Below are 20,941 nucleotides of genomic sequence, written 5' to 3'. Positions count from 1 at the left end.
CTCAAATTATGAACAGTACAGCCCTTTTCAAATATTTATAAATTTATTACAACAAAAAATGAAAACGTTTTAAATTTGCTTGATGTTAATGTTACGAACTTGATCATATGTAAATAACAAAGCAAGACTATTCCGTAACATAAGATACACGACAAGACTATTCCGTAACATAAGATACACGACAAGACTATTCCGTAACATAAGATACACGACAAGACTATTCCGTAACATATGATACACGACAAGACTATTCCGTAACATATGATACACGACCTTGATTTTGGAAACGGTGCCACTCTGAACTCTCTGATATTCGTTTCGCTATTACAGTCATGATACCATGCCAGATGAATGATTTGGAAACACCGTTCTTACAGTCATGATACCATGCCAGATGAATGATTTGGAAACACCGTCCTTACAGTCATGATACCATGCCAGATGAATGATTGGAAACACCGTCCTTACAGTCATGGTACCATGCCAGATGAATGATTTGAAAACACCGTTCTTACAGTCATGATACCATGCCAGATGAATGATTAGAAACACCGTCCTTACAGTCATGGTACCATGCCAGATGAATGATTGGAAACACCGTCCTTACAGTCATGATACCATGCCAGATGAATGATTGAAAACACCGTTCTTACAGTCATGATACCATGCCAGATGAATGATTGGAAACACCGTCCTTACAGTCATGGTACCATGCCATATGAATGATTGGAAACACCGTCCTTACAGTCATGGTACCATGCCAGATGAATGATTGGAAACACCGTCCTTACAGTCATGGTACCATGCCAGATGAATGATTGGAAACACCGTCCTTACAGCCATGATACCATGTCAGATGAATGATTAGAAACACCGTCCTTACAGTCACGATACCATGCCAGATGAATGATTAGAAACACCGTCCTTACAGTCATGGTACCATGCCAGATGAATGATTAGAAAAACCGTCCTCACAGTCATGATACCGTGCCCATGGTAGATTAAGGCAAGGTAATATTTGTAAAGTTATTTTGGATGCCATCGAAAAAATTGAGGGATATTAATTTTAACCCCAACCCACCTAGTATCTACATTGCCAACCTTGTCTGTCTATCTATCTATCTATCTGTCTGCATGTATGTATGTATGCGTGTGTGTGTGTGTGTGTGTGTGTGTGTGTGTGTGTGTGTGTGTGTGTGTGTGTGCTAGTTTTGAAACACAATTTGTTCAATATTCTGACACTTCCTACGACAGTGATATCACTCATTTCAAATGCCTGTTGATACAGCTATCGAGCACACGTGCTCTACTCTGGAAAACACGATCACACACATATATAGGAACGCGAGAATGCGGCATCAGTCTCTTATAAAGTCTGCTGAAAGAAACAAAAGTTAAACCGACATTGGGAAATCAGTAAAGGTGTACGACTTGTCGTAAATCGGCCGCGCAAGCTTTTTGTTGCAGAAAACACACGTGATATCAATCATAATGAAGAGAAAACTCATTAATCAACATACGTTGTTCTTTTTTATCACAAGGAAGTATGTGATCTTTAATCTGCAAATCTGATTTTTCTTCGTATTATATATATATATATATATATATATATATATATATATATATATATATATATATATATATATATCGAATCAAATGCAAACAGCACGGACTCCATCAGCAGATCATGGTCTGTGTTGCTTGCAGTTGGACTCGACTTATAAATGAGAATATAAACAGAATATGAATAACTGATATATTTCATTGAGTGGGTGTAAAACTCACACACGAAATGCCATGGAACAAGCAAATTTCTTTTTATGCGATGCTCAAACGTATTGACTGATATTATGTGCATCAAATTTAAGCAGTAGATTTCTTACGGTTTGCTACACGATAATGTCAGCCGTGAATCTGATAAAAGTTTACGTTATGGCGACCTTTGGAATTCCAAGTTCACTTATTTTTAGTATCCTTTCAGATAGAACGCCGCATTTTGTGATTAAGAGAGTTGTCGTTACTAATGGCAGTTTGTATTGGAGAGACTTGTCATTACTAATAGCATTTTGTGTTGGAGATAGTTATCGTTACAAATGGCATTTTGTGTTGGAGAGAGTTGTCGTTACTAATGGCATTTTGTATTGGAGAGACTTGTCATTACTAATAGCATTTTGTGTTGGAGATAGTTATCGTTACAAATGGCATTTTGTGATGGAGAGAGTTGTCGTTACTAATGGCAGTTTGTGTTGGAGAGTTGTCGTTAACTACGAATCTGTTTCAAATAACGTTGTACACTTTCAAAAAATTTGAAAACTGTCATTTAACTGGAGAATCACAAGATCAACATAACGTGACCTCGTACTGGTTTATTGGTCATAGCATTATCTACTGATAGCAGTGAAGAAATAGTTTTCATAATTCACTCTAGTAAATTATCAAAATTAATTACATTGGAAAATTCATGAAATTCACAAGCCAGCAAAAAATGAATACGGTATTACATGTATAATTGATGGCAGAATACTTTTCCTATATGTTCCTGTTTAATGACCTTCACCTGGAGATATGTATTCAACTAAGCCCAACGCAATAAAATGAATACTAAGCAATGCAGTGTTAGGTAAATTACTTGGGCCCTTTGCTATTTAAAAATATAAATTGTCAAAAAGCTGCATACTCCAACAGTTAATATGCGATCGTCCTTAAATAATAAGATGAAATAAGTTGGTGCGATACTATCAAAGATAGCATAAGCTGAGCGGAACTCCAGAAATATTCGTCGGAACCTTCTTCACCCGCACCTCAACTCTGGCCCCATTTAATTTTCCGTCGATTTTCTCTGTGCTCAGTGTTATACAGACATACAGCTTAACATTCGACATTAATTCAGTAATTAAGTAATGGCAATCAAATGAACCAGCTGATAAAAAGAAAGCGCTGTTAAAGAACTGAACAGGGGTGGGGGCTTTTTATAGCCTATAAGGCAGCATGTCTATAGTGTCTGTAGTTTTAATGGCGGTCAGAAACTTACAGAGAGCGAGAATTACCGGATATCGTGCTGTCGGCTGAGAATTCTATAAATACGTCAAGAAATATCACCATCTGCATCAATCTCAACTAAGATAAGGCGCAATGCATCTTGCATGGTTGAATCTAATGGAAGCGTGCCTATTCAGAAATAAATAAAAATACTGATGGAGTTGTTTTTCTTGGCATGAAGAAAAATCTCTATAAATAGTTGACTGCTCTATTAAGAAATAATGTACAACACATAATTTAGAGGTGTAATTGTGGCTGTATTGACCAATAAAATCAGCGCCAAAACTGAAGAAAGCCAACAATTTTAAATAATTCAAGATGTGTCGTTTCAATAAAATCACATATGCGCCGAATATATCATCCACCAATTATTACTTTCAAGTCAATGGTACTGATTCTATTTTTTTAAGATTCTTCCAATGACTGATTTTGTTTAAGAAATGTGAATCTAGTGTTTCTTCTGAATTCCACTCCACATTTTTTCTGACATGATATCAAGATTATTAAATAAATTAATTTAGTATTCATATTATCTAACAAAGTTTTAGCTTCTTATAATTTGTTGTACAATATTTTGAATGGACACCACGTTATTTTTTATCACAAATCCGTCTTGAATTTAATACACATGTTGAATCCATATTTCCGTATTATATGCCCGGATTAGAATTATTTAGGTGTGTTCTCTTTCATTCACGCTGTATATATATATATATATATATATATATATATATATATATATATATATATATATATATATATATAATACAAAACCGCATTCGTGTTGTTCCTTTCAGTATGGGAAAGAGCTCATTTGGATATGGCGCATGAATAGGTTTCGGTCTGATGTCTTTATAATACATGATCGATCTGGTATTTCATGCTCTGATTCACCGTATTGAAATTTCAAAAACTGCTTTGAGTTTCATTCACAAAGATTAGTTAAAGATAATTGGCAAGCGTAACATACTGTGGTGATGGATAAATACAAAAGCAGGTTCTTGTTTCGTTTTTTTAAATTTATTATTCTGAGTCGGGAGGAAATAAAGAGGTTGATATGGTGTACCGATATTCCGCCAACCCAAGACGTCTTTATACGCCATATCAAACTTTTGTAGTTTTGTATATCCACCTACCGAATTTTAGAACTATCATAATCTTATCAGCTTTAATTACTACTGATTACTTATTTTTACATACGTCTGTACGAATTGGTTCTTTCATTATGTAAGACAATACTGAAAAGTCAATACAATAATGTATAAAATAATTACACATAGCATTAGTTATTTATATTGCATCTTTCACTGCTTAACTCACCTCCGCAGATTCTTTTCATTTTCACCTGAAATGGGGGTTAGAAAACGTATATTCTTTTGGGGGAGGGGTACTTCTGAATGCATCCAAACACATCTACTTCCGATACATGTTCCTTTAGACTGCTGATTAGGTGTATAAAAGTTTTTTTGTTTTTTTTTTCTTCGATTGGCTATTTTGCTGGCGCATGTGCAGACGGGTAAATGTTTGACCTTTTCTTGCGCATCGGACCCAATGCAAGATTCTCGTATCTTGACCTAATTTTACTTCAAATCTCTCAGTCATGTTCCTTTTGCAAAGTTTAACCAGCCTGTGTGCAGTTCGAACCGGTCTGCTTTAGATGTAAGGCCAAAAAGTCTAAAATCAAGACACAAACTCCGATCCCTAAAACGGCACTTTTCAAGTAAGCAAAATCCGGTCTCAAAATTTACGTACTTTCCGCAGCATTCTCTTTATCGCCAGTAGAAAATCTATATCATTTGATATCACTGCAGATTATATATTTCTCCTTTTCTGTAATACCACCCGCTTTGTTGTATCGTAAATGACGCTGATGTTACAGAGGTCGCAAGTAGTGTACAACATTGTGGTGCGTAAACATGGCACGCGGGGTTCAGCATTGACTCTATTGGACAGGAAACAAATAATAATGTGACGTCATTAGCGAGCTTTAATTAAAGTAAAGACTATATATGTGAAGAGAGATCTATATACAACCCAGCACACGCTAATTCAAGTTATTGCTTAAATCATACATATCTCTAAACTTCTAAAGACACTGGCAAGAAAATAATGGAAAACCATCTACATAGTTTTCGTTTTTTGATAAGATAAAACATTAAGAAGTTTTTGGCAACCACTCAAGTACAGAATTAAAATCACTCACTTGGCACATCGAAAGCAATGGTATATTAGCTGCGATTTATATATTCACTGATATACCAGGAGATGTATAAATTTTTTATTAAAAGAAAACAAGGCTTGCATCTTTATATCACACACAAAATACATGTATTTGCCCACTGAACGGAGTTAAGACTGACTACAGGCGACTGTGTAAGGACAGAGTGAATGAACTCTGTACATCCCTGCCCAGTTTGTCCGCAAAATGTAGTTCTGTGCCTTTTGTAGCTATTCACAATCCCCTTGGTAAATTGATAAGTTGATTGTTTTGAGCTTCTATTATTTAATATTGATTTAATAAATGTGACACACGTATGATTTAAATATCAAAGATGGTTGTAATAAAGACAGTAGGGCTCTACAAACACAGAGTTCTCTCTCTCTCTCTCTCTCTCTCTCTCTCTGGGCCTTGGGTCGGTTTACTTATACCATCATTAAAGAGAGAGAGAGAGAGAGAGAGAGAGAGATGTGTTTTGTCGGTGGAAAGAGGGCACCATTCGGATCATAGTTAATTAATAATAGTCGATTTAGAATAGTATTATTGATTTAAGAAATAAAACAAACACAACAACAACGGCAAATAAAAGCATTAAATACATTACAGTATGTGTGCCTCGTAACCAAGTCATTTACCGTATTGTGTCGACAGGCTATTGAAACTTTGTATCATTGATTATATGAACACTGTATAAAATCCCAAATAAAGTGAACACGTGTTTGCGACTAATCATGTGTTTCTGTGTTACTTGGTGTAAGTTCAGTTTCAATGTTTTGATTCAGCCCAAATTCGTTTTCTCTCACTCCTATTTTGTCCGTTATGCACAGTGTGGGTAGGGGAAGGGAAAACAAGAACGATTGTAATGAAATTATGTTCACTATTAAATTCATTTAGAAAACGGTGGTTATTAATATTTTTATCGTTATTTTCTATATGGGCGGATAGCAATTTGATATACCAATAATGTTGTTAAATCAAATTGCTTTACATAAACACTTTAGAAGCCATGTTATATTTGTATGTCAGTGGATAAAATTTGAGTATAAGAATAGGGCAGAAAACAAATTTCCCATGATATACAGAAAACTAAAATAGAAGCTATCGTCTGTTTGCAGCCAAACTTTCCTCTTTTAGAAATCAGTTTGGTTTGGTGTTTTACGACATATTAAAAATAGTAGTTTATTTAGGACAAAATGTCTTGTTGAAGGACACGCAACGGTAGCTCACCAGTATTGATCGCATGGTAGCTCACCAAAACTGATCCCAGTGTAGCTCACCAGGACTGGTAGGAAGGTAGCTCACCAGGACTGATCCCATGGTAGCTCACCAGTATTGATCGCATGGTAGCTCACCAGTATTGATCGCATGGTAGCTCACCAGTACTGATCCCATTGTAGCTCACCAAAACTGATCCCATTGTAGCTCACCAGGACTGGTAGGAAGGTAGCTCACCAGGACTGATCCCATGGTAGCTCACCAGGACTGTTTCCATGGTAGGATTTGAATCCGCACCAATCTGGTAGTGTCTCCTGCATACTAACCTTAGAGCCAGCGCAGCTTGTGCGTCCATTTGACTCCTCTTACGACATACGACAGCGCATGTAGTCCATTACAAATCGGATAGAATAAGCAATAAACAGAGCAGACAACCCGTTAACGTATCTAAAACTGTCTACCCATTATGCTCTGTTTCCAGCAGGTACTAGACATTCCAAATGAGGGCATTAACAAACTGTACCTGATCAGCGCGAGGACAAGTGAACAGTCAAAACGAGACCGAAACAGTTACCAAGGTGTAATAAGTGCTTGTTATCTGTATTCAGCTTTACATAAAATATGTCACGCGTACATACGAAGCCATAATGCACATTTTATACATACCAGCTATCTAGTCACTTCTCTGGTAATGTTTGACATTTGCAAATTTATCTTTTTTATCAGCAACATCCGGTCTTTATCTTCCACAGTTATCACTGTGTGCACTTAAAAATATATAACTCATGTTTGTGTCAGATATTATTACAAACTATTCTATAATCATGAAATTTGATGCTAAATTGTAACTTATAAATCTCTTGTGCATTTCATAAACACATAAGGTGGCGTCTGTGAATCACGTCAGTACATTATCTTTAAAATCAATTTTCTCAAGAATTCAAGGGGCTCAATATCATAGAACTTCCACCTGAGCGTCAGTCATCAAGCGATACCTGCGATCTCACATTATTCGACATCATCGTTTTCTAAATATGTATTAATATGTATAGAACATGCAAAATGTTAGAATTTTTCACGTGTCCACGTCTCGTTACCGTGCAGCTTGTTTCAACATCGAGTGAATGAAAAATTAGTGCCAAGTGTTTGTGAAAAAAAGTGTGTGTATATATAGTTTAATAATAGCCGAAACCTCCAAGTACGATGGGGGTGTAAAATAATGATATAATGGGCGAAACCTTCAAGCGCCATGAAACCGATATGGGCGTAAAGGAGTGCGATACTTGACGAAACCTCCAAGCACGATGAAAACGATGTGAATTTAAAATAGTGTCATAATGGAAGAAGTACAAAGAATATGTGACATCAAAATGTAATGTTTCACTATTGTTCTTAAGCCATGCCCATAACGTAATTCATTAGTTCCTACATTACGTGCGTGAGAAATAGCCTAGACAATTATTCATGGACTATTATTTTCATAATTTGCCATTAAAATACTTGGAAATATTAGTCACTAATTTTCTTGTTATTACATATATGAAAATTATTGTAATTCGGAAGATATTTGGTCAGGATACAGTATGAATTTTGTGGATGTTTGTAATGTGCAGATATCGTTGTGACATATAGCCATTTTTAAGTTGATGTATGTGATTTGTCACGGAATTAAATCCATAGCAGGGGTTATGATACGGTACTTTAATCGGTCTGGTGGGGAATTAAATCCATAGCAGGGGTTATGATACGGTACTTTAATCGGTCTGGTGGGGAATTAAATCCATAGCAGGGGTAATGATACGGTACTTTAATCGGTCTGGTGGGGAATTAAATCCATAGCAGGGGTAATGATACGGTACTTTAATCGGTCTGGTGGGGAATTAAATCCATAGCAGGGGTTATGATACGGTATTTTAATCGGTCTGGTGGGGAATGCTCGATTCGTAATGAGGTCCGTTCGATTACAGTGTCAGGTTAACGTGTGAAGCTTTCGTTCTTTATCAAGAATGCTAAAGGTTGAAATCTTGCAGAAACAGTGTTTGTGTTTGCTGAATATTTGTCATAAGTTGAAACTTTGTAGAGATCGGCTTATTAAGGAAAGCGGGAAGGCTGTGAAATTTTCATAACCTTGATGGGCGTGCGCTAATTACGGCGGTTAAATAAACCTAATATCCTGATTGGCAAAGTTAAATTGGGGGGGTGGGTTTCTTAGGCAAAGTTTCGTGTTTTATAAATGTATTAACCCACACAATCCGTCAGTTTTGGTTTTCTCGGAAGGCAAGAGGTCCTAGAACATCTTTGAGCTTTGTAATGGAGAAATATATCTTAGTTTAATTTCATCTTTTCACATGGTTAAACTAGCATCGCTCAAATAGTTAATATTGTGTATTACTTACATTAATCACATTCGCTTGACTTTTTTATATGAAAGTTCATTCAATAACTTATATAATAAATAATTTCTCGTGTGCGACAAAGATTTGTACATATGCAAGTGTTTGAAATTCATCTTTACGTGTGTGAAATAGATTATTTATTGTATATATGTACACAGTAGTCTACATAGGTGATACGATTTCACATGTATGAAAAAGGCTTTATTTCACACATGTACAAATATTTTCACACGTGTAAAATATGTCTTTATTTCACACGTATACAAATATTTTACATGTGTACTTTAGGTCTTTATTTCACACGTGTACGAATATTTTCACATGTGTAAAATAGGCCTTTATTTCACACATGTACGAATATTTTCACATGTGTAAAATAGGCCTTTATTTCACACGTGTACGAATATTTTCACATGTGTAAAATAGGCCTTTATTTCACGTGTACAAATATCTCCACAAGTGAAACAGTTACGACTTGATTGTGCATATGCGAAAAGAATTTCATGAATGAAAAATAACTCTCCCCATGTGAAATAAATGCTTTTTTGTAACTATTTAAATATATTTATAAAAAAGACTTTATTTCACAAATGTGAAATTCTTTGTCACATATAAAACCTATTGTACATTTGACAACGAACATGAAATGAATTTCATATATGTACAAAATAATGGTATATATGTGCAAAAGAATTCCCATGTGTAAAGTAAGTCTTTATTTCACGTACTTATATTTTATGACACCTTTAAACGAGATTTCCACATACATGAAAAAAAAATTAATATTAAAACAACTTGCCATAGTTACCATGCTTTGATCCATGATGCATGACAACTAGAAATTGTCAGCTTTCTATAAATTTACCTTCACTGTCACTCGCAAGTAGATCATGACCACCTTTTTAAGTTGGATTATCAACGAGATTGCAGGGTAATTTACTTTCTACCAGATTGCATGCAGGGTAATTTACTTTCTACCAGATTGGATGCAGGGTAATTTACTTTCTACCAGATTGCATGCAGGGTAATTTACTTTCTACCAGATTGCAGGGTAATTTACTTTCTACCAGATTGCATGCAGGGTAATTTACTTTCTACAAGATTGCATGCAGGGAAATTTACTTTCTACCAGATTGCAGGGTAATTTACTTTCTACCAGATTGCATGCAGGGGAATTTACTTTCTACCAGATTGCATGTAGGGCAATTTCCATTCTACCAGATCGCTGGATAAATTACTTTCAACCAGATTTCAAGGTAATTTACTCTTCTACTCGATTGCTGGGTAATTTGCTTTTTACCATATTGCATGATAATTTAAAGTCTACTAGACTGCTAAATAATTTACTTCCTACCATATTGCATGCATGTTAATTTACTTAATACCAGAATGCTGGGTAATTTTCTTTCTATCAGATTGCATGGTAATTTAATTTCTACCAGATTGCATCGTAATTTACTTTTTACCAGATTGCATGGGAATTTACATTCTAACAGACTGCAGGGTAATTAACTTTCTACCAGATTGCATGGTTATTTACTTTCTACCAGAATGCATTGTAATTTGCTTTCTACCAGATTGCTGGGTAATTTCCTTTCTACCAGATTGCATGGTAATTTACTTTCTACCAGAGTGCATGGTAATTTACTTTCTACCAGATTGCATGGGAATTTACATTCTAACAGACTGCAGGGTAATTTGCTTTTTACCAGATTTAATGGCAATTTACTTTCTACAAGATTGCATGGTAATTTAAATTCAACTAGATTGCTTGATAATTTACTTTCTACCAGACTGTATGCAGGGTAATTTGCTTTCTACCAGATTGCTGGGTAATTTACTTTTTACCAGATTTCATGGTAATTTACTTTCTACCGGATTGCATGGTAATTTGCTTTCTACCATACTGCATGGTAATTTACTTTCTACCAGATTTCATGGTAATTTACTTTCTACCGGAATGCATGGCAATTTACTCTCTACCAGATTGCATGGTAATCTACTTTCTACCAGATTGCATCGTAATTTACTTTCTTCCGGATTGCATGGTAATTTACTTTCTTCCGGATTGCATGGTAATTTACTTTCTACCAGTTTGCATGGTAATTTATTTTCTACCAGACTGCATGGTAATTTACTTTCTTCCAGATTGCATGGTAATTTACTTTCTACCAGATTGCATGGTAATTTACTTTCTACCAGATTGCGTGCATGATACTATATTTTTACCAGACTGTCTGGTAATTTATTTTTACTTGCGTGCATGCATGGAAACTTTCTTTCCACCAGACAGCTTGGTAATTTAGATGATACCAGATAACATGGTAATTTAAATTCTACTAGACTGCTTGATAATTTACTCTCTACCAGAATGCATGCAAGATAATTTACTTTCTACCAGAATGCATGGTAATTTACTTTCTACAAGACTGTAAAATAATTTAGCCCCAGGAAGCTTATCTTCTTTCAGTTGGTTCGAATGAGTTAATATACTGTACAATGTTAGATATGAGTTAATTACGTATTACGCTTGATCCTCTTCATTCGTTAATTAGCCTTGTTATGTAATGTACCAGCTTAGGTGTCTGGTAAATTATTTTCAGTACGTACAAGAACACTTTGTCACGAACTCAACTTCTTGTATTGAGTCTCAAACTGTGACTGAACTTCCTGTACCCAATCTCAAACGGTGACTGAACTTCCTGTACCCAGTCCCAAACTGCAACTGAACTTCCTGTACCAAATCACAAAAGCAGCATTGTATCATATTTGTCTGTATATGTGACAGAAAGTGTATGACACCAGCTTTTGTCTTATTTTTGTTTTACATTTAAAAGTCACGAATATTATGGACATAAAACCTCACCTTATGTTGTAAAGCTTATATAATTTCACGGACATACACCAAGTCTGGTACGTATAATCATCTAATATGTATGTTTTTTTGCCGTGACCATTGTTCATTAAGGCGTCTATCAAAACTTGTTATCATTTAAGTCGAAGCAGCCTAGCATAAATCGATTACTAAGACTAACCTGCTCTGATATCATTGTATTCACTATGCAGTCTACTTATATTCACATTAATGTATTCACTTTGCAGTCTCCTTATATTCACATTATTGTATTCACTTTGCAGTCTCCTTATATTCACATTATTGTATTCACTTTGCAGTCTCCTTATATTCACATTAATGTATTCACTTTGCAGTCTACTTATATTCATATTAATGTATTCACTATGCAGTCTACTTATATTCATATTAATGTATTCACTATGCAGTCTACTTATATTCACGTTAATGTATTCAACATGCAGTCTACTTATATTCACATTAATGTATTCACTTTGCAGTCTACTTATATTCACATTATTGTATTCACTTTGCAGTCTCCTTATATTCACATTAATGTATTCACTTTGCAGTCTACTTATATTCACATTAATGTATTCAACATGCAGTCTACTTATATTCACGTTAATGTATTCAACATGCAGTATACTTATATTCACGTTAATGTATTCAACATGCAGTATACTTATATTCACGTTAATATATTCAACATGCAGTATACTTATATTCACACTAATGAGTTTACTATAGTCTACTTATATTCACATTAATGTGTGTGCTTGTGTGTGTGTGTGAAGCAGCCTAGCATAAATCGATTACTAAGACTAACCTGCTCTGATATCATTGTATTCACTATAGTCTACTTATATTCACACTAATGTGTTCACTATACAGTCTACTTATATTCACATTAATGTGTGTGTTCGTGTGTGTGTGTGTGTGTGTGTGTGAGAGAGAGAGAGAGAGAGATTTGGATTTTTAACGTATCTTTAACAATTTTTCAATCATGTAGCCACGATGTCCGCAGTGTGGCAGTTTATAGCTCTGATGCATCATGCCGCAGACATGTAGTATGATGTCCCGCCCAGTCACATTATCCTGACACCAGTCCGACCTGTCTTAACACTAACCTCTTAATTCTGAGCGCCTAGCGAGGCAACTGTTAGTACTATTTTTATGTCTTTGGTACGATTCGGCCCACGGCCTCCCGCATCCGAGGTGGACGCTCTAACCACTAGGCCACCGGAGCGTTCTCAGAACTAATCTAACTTGAGGCCTAGTAGAAGTAGTAGTAGTAGCAGTAGTAGTAGTAGTAGTAGTAATAGTAGTAGAAGTAGTAGTAGTAGCAGTAGTAGTAGTAGTAGCAGAAGTAGTAGTAATAGTAGAAGTAGTAGTTGCAGTTATTTAGTATATATTTTAAGTAGGTTTTTCTGGGCTAGCTATCGAAACAATGAACACATATAAGATCACACATTATGGAAATTAGGGGTGTTGGTACAAATATTACCTAATGTAGAAGTTATCTGATGTGATGTGATGTGATTTGGATTTTTAACGTAGCTTTAACAATTTTTCAGTCATATCGCTACGATGTCTGCAATGTGCCAGTTTATAGTGATGTCGAGCACTGGGGCATCATGCCGCAGACATGTAGCATGATGTCCCACCCAGTCACATTATCCTGACACCAGGCCGACCAGTCCTAACACTAACCTCTTAATGCTGAGCGCCAAGCGAGGCAGCTGTTAGTACCATTTTTGTAGGTCTTTGGTATGACTCGGCCGGGGATCGAACCCACGACCTCCCGCATCCGAGGCGGACGCTCTAACCACTAGGCCACGGAAGCGGTAGAAGTTATCTATCCGTTGTTTTGAGAGAAATAATTGATTCAGTCTGTTTAGGTACATTCGTAGTACACAAGTAGTGGACTGACTAAAACACCTAAAACGGTTGTCGTAGTACACAAGTAGTGGACTGACTAAAACACCTAAAATGGTCTCGTAGTACACAATTTGTGGACTGACTAAAACACCTAAAAAGGTGTCGTAATATACAAGAAAGGTGTTTTAGTATACAAGCAGTGGACTGACTAAAACATTTAAAGATGGACTGTACGTTCCTTCAGCAAATGAGCAATGAATGCATCCCTGTCATTCTTTTATCTTCCATTGAGAGTTTAATAAATGAAAAATCATTGGTCGGCAAAACTGTGTATAGATAACAAGATTTCAAATGTAGACACTGTGTACTGTATGTCTCCTACTTTGAGCTTTGTTACTTGGTCTGGAATTAAAATATATAAATAATCAAATGGTCAGTCAAATGGTCCCAATGGTCAGTCATATACTGTGACACACAAACTAAACCAGGTATCAGCAACGTGACAACCGTTTCCGGATGTTAAACGACACTCCTAGTCAAAAAGGCAATATCCTGTCTATGAAGTTTCAATCAAAACAGGAAAAATTTAATGCAAAGAATTTGTTGCCAGCGTGCATAGCAAGTGTATGAAAGCTACCGTTGTTCAGTTGTTTTACAAAATCGATAAACAGATCGATAAAACAAAACAAGATAAAACAGAAAAACAAAAATCGCATCACGGTGTTGAATTGGATATGTGATGTCCTAGCAAAGCAGCGTGAAAGCATGAAAAGGAGCAAAATCAAAATTACGTAGCCAGCTACGAACAGCCTTGTACTTATATAACTGAAAATATTTATTTCAGAAACCTAAACCAAACAATTTTTTTTTTCGAAACGAAACAAACCTTTATAGAGATCATGCAGACGGTGTAAATGTACCGCGGGTTTAAATCTACTCTGGTCTGTAAGCTTTGGTCTTAAGAAAGCTCATTGAAACTGGGAACCAGACAGGAAATTATAACGTACACACGCACCATACAACAAAACAAAAGAATGATAATTGCTGCAAACATAACTTAAAATGCAGCGTTTTCCTTAAATACTTTAAAAATCAGTCATCTCCACACCTTTACAAAAAGCACATTTCACTTATGTTTTATGAAACCTTTACGCAAATTTTAACAAAATAATATGCACCAACCTTATTTCCACTCAGAAACAGAGTTTGACCCTAACAACCACGGCATGAACCTGTACAATGTTAAATAAATAACAACAGTGATAACATAATATGTAGGCCATATTATATTTTGACGTCATTATACATGGAGAATTTCGGACCTATTCAAACGCTGACTAGTGGAAACTCTGAAAATGTATGCATCTAATGGAACAGTTTTACACTTTGGACAAAGACTAGATTATGGTTGAAGTAAAGAAATTTGTAAAAATCCCGGGTTTACTTTATTCCAGTTTTCCTAGGTCTTGTACAAGTAAACGTTTAAGCTAGTCGGAGTTTCCTCTGATCCTTGTTACCCCATTTTTGATATTTGGACATTTATATTTGGGGTGTAGGGTCAGAGTCCATTCCCTATTGAAAGTTGGAATTCGCCCACACCATTTGGTGTCGGCATGGGGTAGCCGCTTCCTATCCGGCCCAGCAAAATTGAACGACCTTTCATCGAGATATACCTGTATGAAATCGACAGGAATATTAGTTACTTTCTCATAACTTGTGAGCATATCATTCGTCATGTCTTTAATCCGCTGACAGACGATTCGAAAGTACGTCGTTGCTGAGATTTGACCTGGATCTGGCCATTTGCATTCAGAGTCACATGACTATTCACATCTCGCAACCTACATGTCAGTGACATCAGAGGTCATATAGTCACGTGATATCGACAATAAACAAATTTGCAAAGTTGTTGTACATACAATTTTGGACATATTATATAGAAGTCACTTAATGTTTGTAAATAAATATAATGCAAACTTAATTCTCAACATACCTGTAATGACAACAACGACCAGACACCTGTCGGTATCGCAGCAGGGTGGAGAAAACCATTTTCAAGTGGGACCGAGCACGTGTCAGCGATGTCTTTGTTGGCGTTACGTGACTACCACATTGACGTGCTCTTTGCGTAGTGAATCCGGTTTTCTTAAAATTGCTGCAACATTTATAGATTTTCGGTCGTAGTTTTCACAATAAATATTTTGAGAAGTTTTTTTAATTATTTTTCTATAAAAAAATTAAGTGACTTTCATTTATATGTTCGATTTGTTTCCTATAGCAACACAAAAAATAGTGTATAGTTGATATCACGTGACTGTATGACCTCTGGTGTCATTGAAATGTAGGTTGCGAGAGTTATGTGGTCACTTGATAAGGGATGCAAATGACCAGATCCAGGTCAAATTTCAGTAACGATGTACTTTCGTCTCGTCTGTCAGCTGATTAAAGGCATAACGAATGCTATGATCACGATTTTCGAGAAAATACATCATATTCTTCATGAAAGGTTGTTCAAGTTTGCTGGACCGGATAGTAAGCGGCTAACCCATGCCGAAACCAAAAAGGAGTTGGCGAATTCCAACTTTTCGATAGGGAATGGACTCTGACCCTACACCCAAACATAAATATCCAAATATAAAAAATGGGGTGACAAAGTCAGCGGAAGTTCGGACTACGTATAAGCCTGACCGGTCAGCGCGAATTTAAGATCTTGTACGGGAAATTTGTTTCATGTACTGGGTCAGGAACAACTGCCTGTTAATTGTCCCAAAGCAGTTTCTAATTATTTTTGTCCAGAATTAGTAGGGATTTTTCAGTATATGTCCGATAGCATTTTATATGTTGCATTCTGTTCCGAAATCTCACCAGGTCTTTTTACTCTCCACTGCAATTGGACACACAACATAAATTGAATCGATCAACTGGTTTGTTGGTACAGGATTTGCTATTCAGATCTTGGCATATTCTGTTCACGGTGGAAATTTCGCTCCGAAATGTAATCTTAACGCTCCCTTAAAGCCGCAGTTTTTGTACCTCAGACTGTTACAATGCGGTAAAGAAATACATTGGTGTTGCTGACAGGCTGAATTAGGGATTTGTCATCCAGTGCTGTCTCTTTATTGTTCGAATGTGTCAATATTTGTTTTACGGCTGTAAATTGAGCTTTACCTCATCAACATTTCGACTGTCAACATGCTGTGAACGACTTGCAATCCTTAGCAATTCTTGGAAAACATTTTACACGTATATTTCTCACACTGTTTGGTCACTTGCCATATAGTCTGTGCAGTTTAGGTTATTTTTTAAAAATCTCTCAACATATTAACATATCATTTTATGTTGATCTCATTATTCTAAATAAGGCGAATGAAATTCTTTCTCTTTACTGAATAGCTGCGACTGTGAATTTTCTTTACCCCGCCTTTTGTAACATTTTTAAAACTATCACTATGAATATTTTCGCAGTCATCTTTCAAACTGATTGCTGCCCAAGGAACACTGGTAAAAAAAAAGATTACGTATGTTGGAATATGGTCAGTTTAATCCTCTGTGGCTCGTTACAAATAAAATTAAGGGTATTGGTCAATGCATAGAGGGCTGGCGGGTTCCAAACCTTTTCCTAACACCCCCACCCCAAGGAGTAAAGTGGTTTCAATGTTAGCCTACAGGTTCTCTGTTTCGGAAAGAATGCAGACAAATCCCTATCTATCTACTGACAGAAAGTTATTGAATCACATCATTGTTCCAAATCAAATAATGCAAATGTCCGGTCACACATACATTAAATCTGGAATTACAATACTCTGCAACATCTTTATTTTAGATTTACTATAATTTCAGCAATTTGGCTTTGGCCCGTATATCTTTCATAAAATTCCATTTGGCCACCGGGTTAGGCTTACATGACACGCGTCAAATATGTGATTAAAGAATCAGAAATATAATTATTTTTGTAATATTCGCCATTAATTTCAGATAGATACGGCCGTTTTATAAGAGAAAGGACTTTTCTTAAACATTAATCTGTTATGAATAATCAGTACACGCTGTTAATATCATTAAAGTCGTAACAATTTTACTCGGGAATTTCCGTACATTCTTTACTGACGGAAACAACCGAAGTGCCGATTTGGAGAAAAAGTACCGTGGTACGTTCCGTCGGAAAAAAAAGTATGCCGCGGTAAACAGGTGTACGGCTAATACCGCACACCTCTAATATTTACAAACGCAATATAGAAAGCAGTTGCGGAAATTGAGCATGATGTTTATTGTTGACTTTGCCGACACTATTTTATTCGTCTCGCCAGTCACGTTGCATGTTACAATGACAAAAATATTTGACGTTTAGGCTGACTACTCTGAAAATGCAAAAAATGGCGTGAATGTTTGACTGGATTTTCTTTTCGTATCTTGCACACTCTTCCATTTCCACCTTCCTTGTGTCAAAGAATTATTTTTATAGTCTGCCGGAGGAAAAAACATTTTCAAATAAAAACGTTTCCAATAAATCTCTAAAACCATGATTTGTCTTCATTCTTACATTATTATTATATATTCTAGCAAGATTTGTGCTAAAGAAAACTGCGTTTCTTCAACCGTCACTTGCTTTCTTAAGACTTAGTGTCTTGAACAGCTCCTTATAAAATACCACTACACAAAAAGCCGCGGTGCATCAGTGGTTGGTGTGTCGGATTCACAACCAAATGGGTGCGGGTTCGAATTTTACCGTTGGACCAGCATTACACTTTGCACAACTGCCTCGGCACCAAATAACCGACTTGTGCTGCTGTATCGTAAAGCACCAAAACAAGTTCACAGTTTCAAGCCCAACGCCATCGTAGGCCGAGAACAAACGAACCCCTACCACGTCTTCCTAACAATGTGACACTACCTCGTTGTCGACTAAACTTAATTCAAGTCGTGGACATGCGTGGCGCTAAGCTGTAAACCGACCCATTAGAATGATACGTCATAATCTAGATGGAACCAAACACTCACTGTTGTTAGACTGCAATCACTTGAACATTTTCTAAAGAACATTTGGCTCTTATTCGCCAAAGAAAACGTTAATTGTAAATGTTAGCTGCCGTCAAATCTCCTGCCCAAACGCACTAAGTACCGCAAATAGAATTTCGATAGGTTTTCAAAGATAAGATGAAGATTGAGTTAGTGCATACGTGTTATTTTTTGCAAGCACAATAACTTGCAGGATACTTTATCTACGGCATTTGAACGTATTCTTCCGCACAAGTGACAAATAAGATCGTCACATGACCATATTAACTGATTAAATTTTCTTGGAAGAGCTATCGAAAGAAAGATAACTGCACTTCAGTATTATGTCCGTAAAACTTCATACCATGCAATCGCGATTGCCTGATGGATTTTAGTGATTCCAGAATTGTAAATGAATTTGTATCATAATCGAGGCCATTAAAAGGAACGTCAGCTGCCTTGTCAAGTTGCCTGCACTTTAAACATTCATCACTGTAATCCAAATAACCATGCTAAATTCTAAACCTGGTCTTTTGAAATATGTTTTCATGATAAACCGTCTGAAATTTTCCTAGCAATTTTAAGGAAAAATCCTATCATTGTGCATGTCAGAAAATTATGTCAGACACTTTTTTAATGACAGAATATGTCCTGATTATTTATGTAATAAAACATGGAAACTAGAAGGAATTTGTAGTTGGAAACAAGCACGTATCTCCTCGTACCCATCAAGACGACTGAAAAACGTACCTAATGAAGGAAATTAAAATCTATCAAAGTGAATTTAATGAAATTTTTTGTTACGAATGTCATACAAGTCACTCATTTTTAAGGTTGAGATTTTATCTTTCTCTCATTATGCCGAAACAGTTGAGACAAATTAAGTAGCGCGCAGAGGCCTCAGATTTACATAACTTAAGTCACATTTGATATTTCTTCAGACGATCGTTCTTTGAGAATAATATCTCGGACTAGAAAAACATATTTGTGCTTGTAAAAACACCGCAGGCCAGCAAGTGTGAGAAAAACAATCAAGAAAAAGTATTGTAATGACATGAAAATCTAATGAAGTCAACAACATATGCCTTAAAACATGCATGCCAAATTCTAGTTTGTGTGCCTTAAATGGTGCTTGCTAAATTGGGCAAGGTTTTGCTCCAAAGCAAAAGGAAATCAAGAATGTAAACAAATTGTAATAATTGTTGTCACGGCCTGGAAATCGAATTATGATATAAACGTACCAATGAAAATTTCTTTACGAGACTTCATTTCCTTCATGAAGTACTTAGAGCGTTTATGTCAAAGCAGAAGTAATATATTAGCGACATCGTAACAAATAAATTAGTACCATAGGCTGAAAGTCTAATAAGCTCATGTTCACAATTATGCAAATGAGCTTACCAAACTTAATTTGTCTAACTTGGGTGAATTATTCGTAATAGCGTTCACAACGTTTCTGCCAGACACGTCATAATCCGAAAGGTTACAATATCTGTTATAAAAACAAACACAGAAAATATTGCAATAATTGTCTTATAAACATATATATATATATATATAAATAAATATATATGAATATGAAAATGTCAAACAAGTTTTGCTTAACTGATTTTGAGAACTGATGTATGTTCTCCCCAATATGGTCATTGAGTGTTTAGAAAATACGTGTAAAAACGTTCTGTTCATATATCTCTTTAACTTTGTCACACATTTCAAGAATAAGTACAGTCCTAAATAAAGACGTTATGCAAACCCTTAACCTATCATGCATTTCTGTCTAAATAAATGCCACAAGGATACAATAATCTTTATATTATTGGAATTCTATTCATGAAAAACACGTCATAGTATTCAAACTTACTACATGATGTGGAGGTAAATATTCATTTATACTGCCCGTGGCAGAAAATAGAAAACTTCTTGTATCAAGTTAGTAACATTATTAAGCATTAAAAGACAGTTAAGTATTTCAAATCATGCTTTGGGGTATTAATTAATTAATTAAATAATTAATTAATTAATTAATGACATAATTGAAAATGTTATACACTAACATATACCGTTCCAAGGATTTTTAAAATACGTCACCAATCACAAATACGTTCGTCTTTACAACATTAAACTCGGATTGCATTAAATGCGAAAACTAGTTACACCTCAACCCTATCCGGACTTCATAATTTGTTGAGGCAAGCTAAAAATATAAAACTAACATACTTTCAGATCCACGAACTTTTTTGTGGCACCTCACATTCATGATCGTGTTTTGTTTCTTTTTATATATATCGAAAGGCCTGACACGGGAGTCAGAAAAAAGCTACCACACCCAACCAGTATCTTGTA

General features: G+C 35.7%; 1 protein-coding gene across 9 annotated transcripts in view; it reads right to left on the bottom strand.

Annotated features, from left to right (window-relative positions):
* The window catches only part of LOC149795675 (prolactin-releasing peptide receptor-like), a 187,041-nt gene that overhangs the window by 127,057 nt on the left and 39,043 nt on the right, over window positions 1–20,941 (bottom strand). The window contains exon 2 of one of the 9 annotated variants that reach the window (XM_089965519.1): window positions 3,032–3,168. The exons of the other annotated variants lie outside the window; for them this stretch is intronic. The gene's annotated coding sequence lies outside the window, so the exon portion shown is untranslated. The remainder of the gene's footprint in view (window positions 1–3,031; window positions 3,169–20,941) is intronic. 9 annotated transcript variants of the gene reach the window in all.

The sequence above is a fragment of the Sinohyriopsis cumingii genome, chromosome 7, assembly GCF_028554795.1.
Source record: "Sinohyriopsis cumingii isolate HCF-2022 chromosome 7, ASM2855479v2, whole genome shotgun sequence".
Lineage (NCBI taxonomy): Eukaryota > Metazoa > Mollusca > Bivalvia > Unionida > Unionidae > Sinohyriopsis > Sinohyriopsis cumingii.
This window is presented reverse-complemented; position numbering and strand designations above follow the sequence as displayed.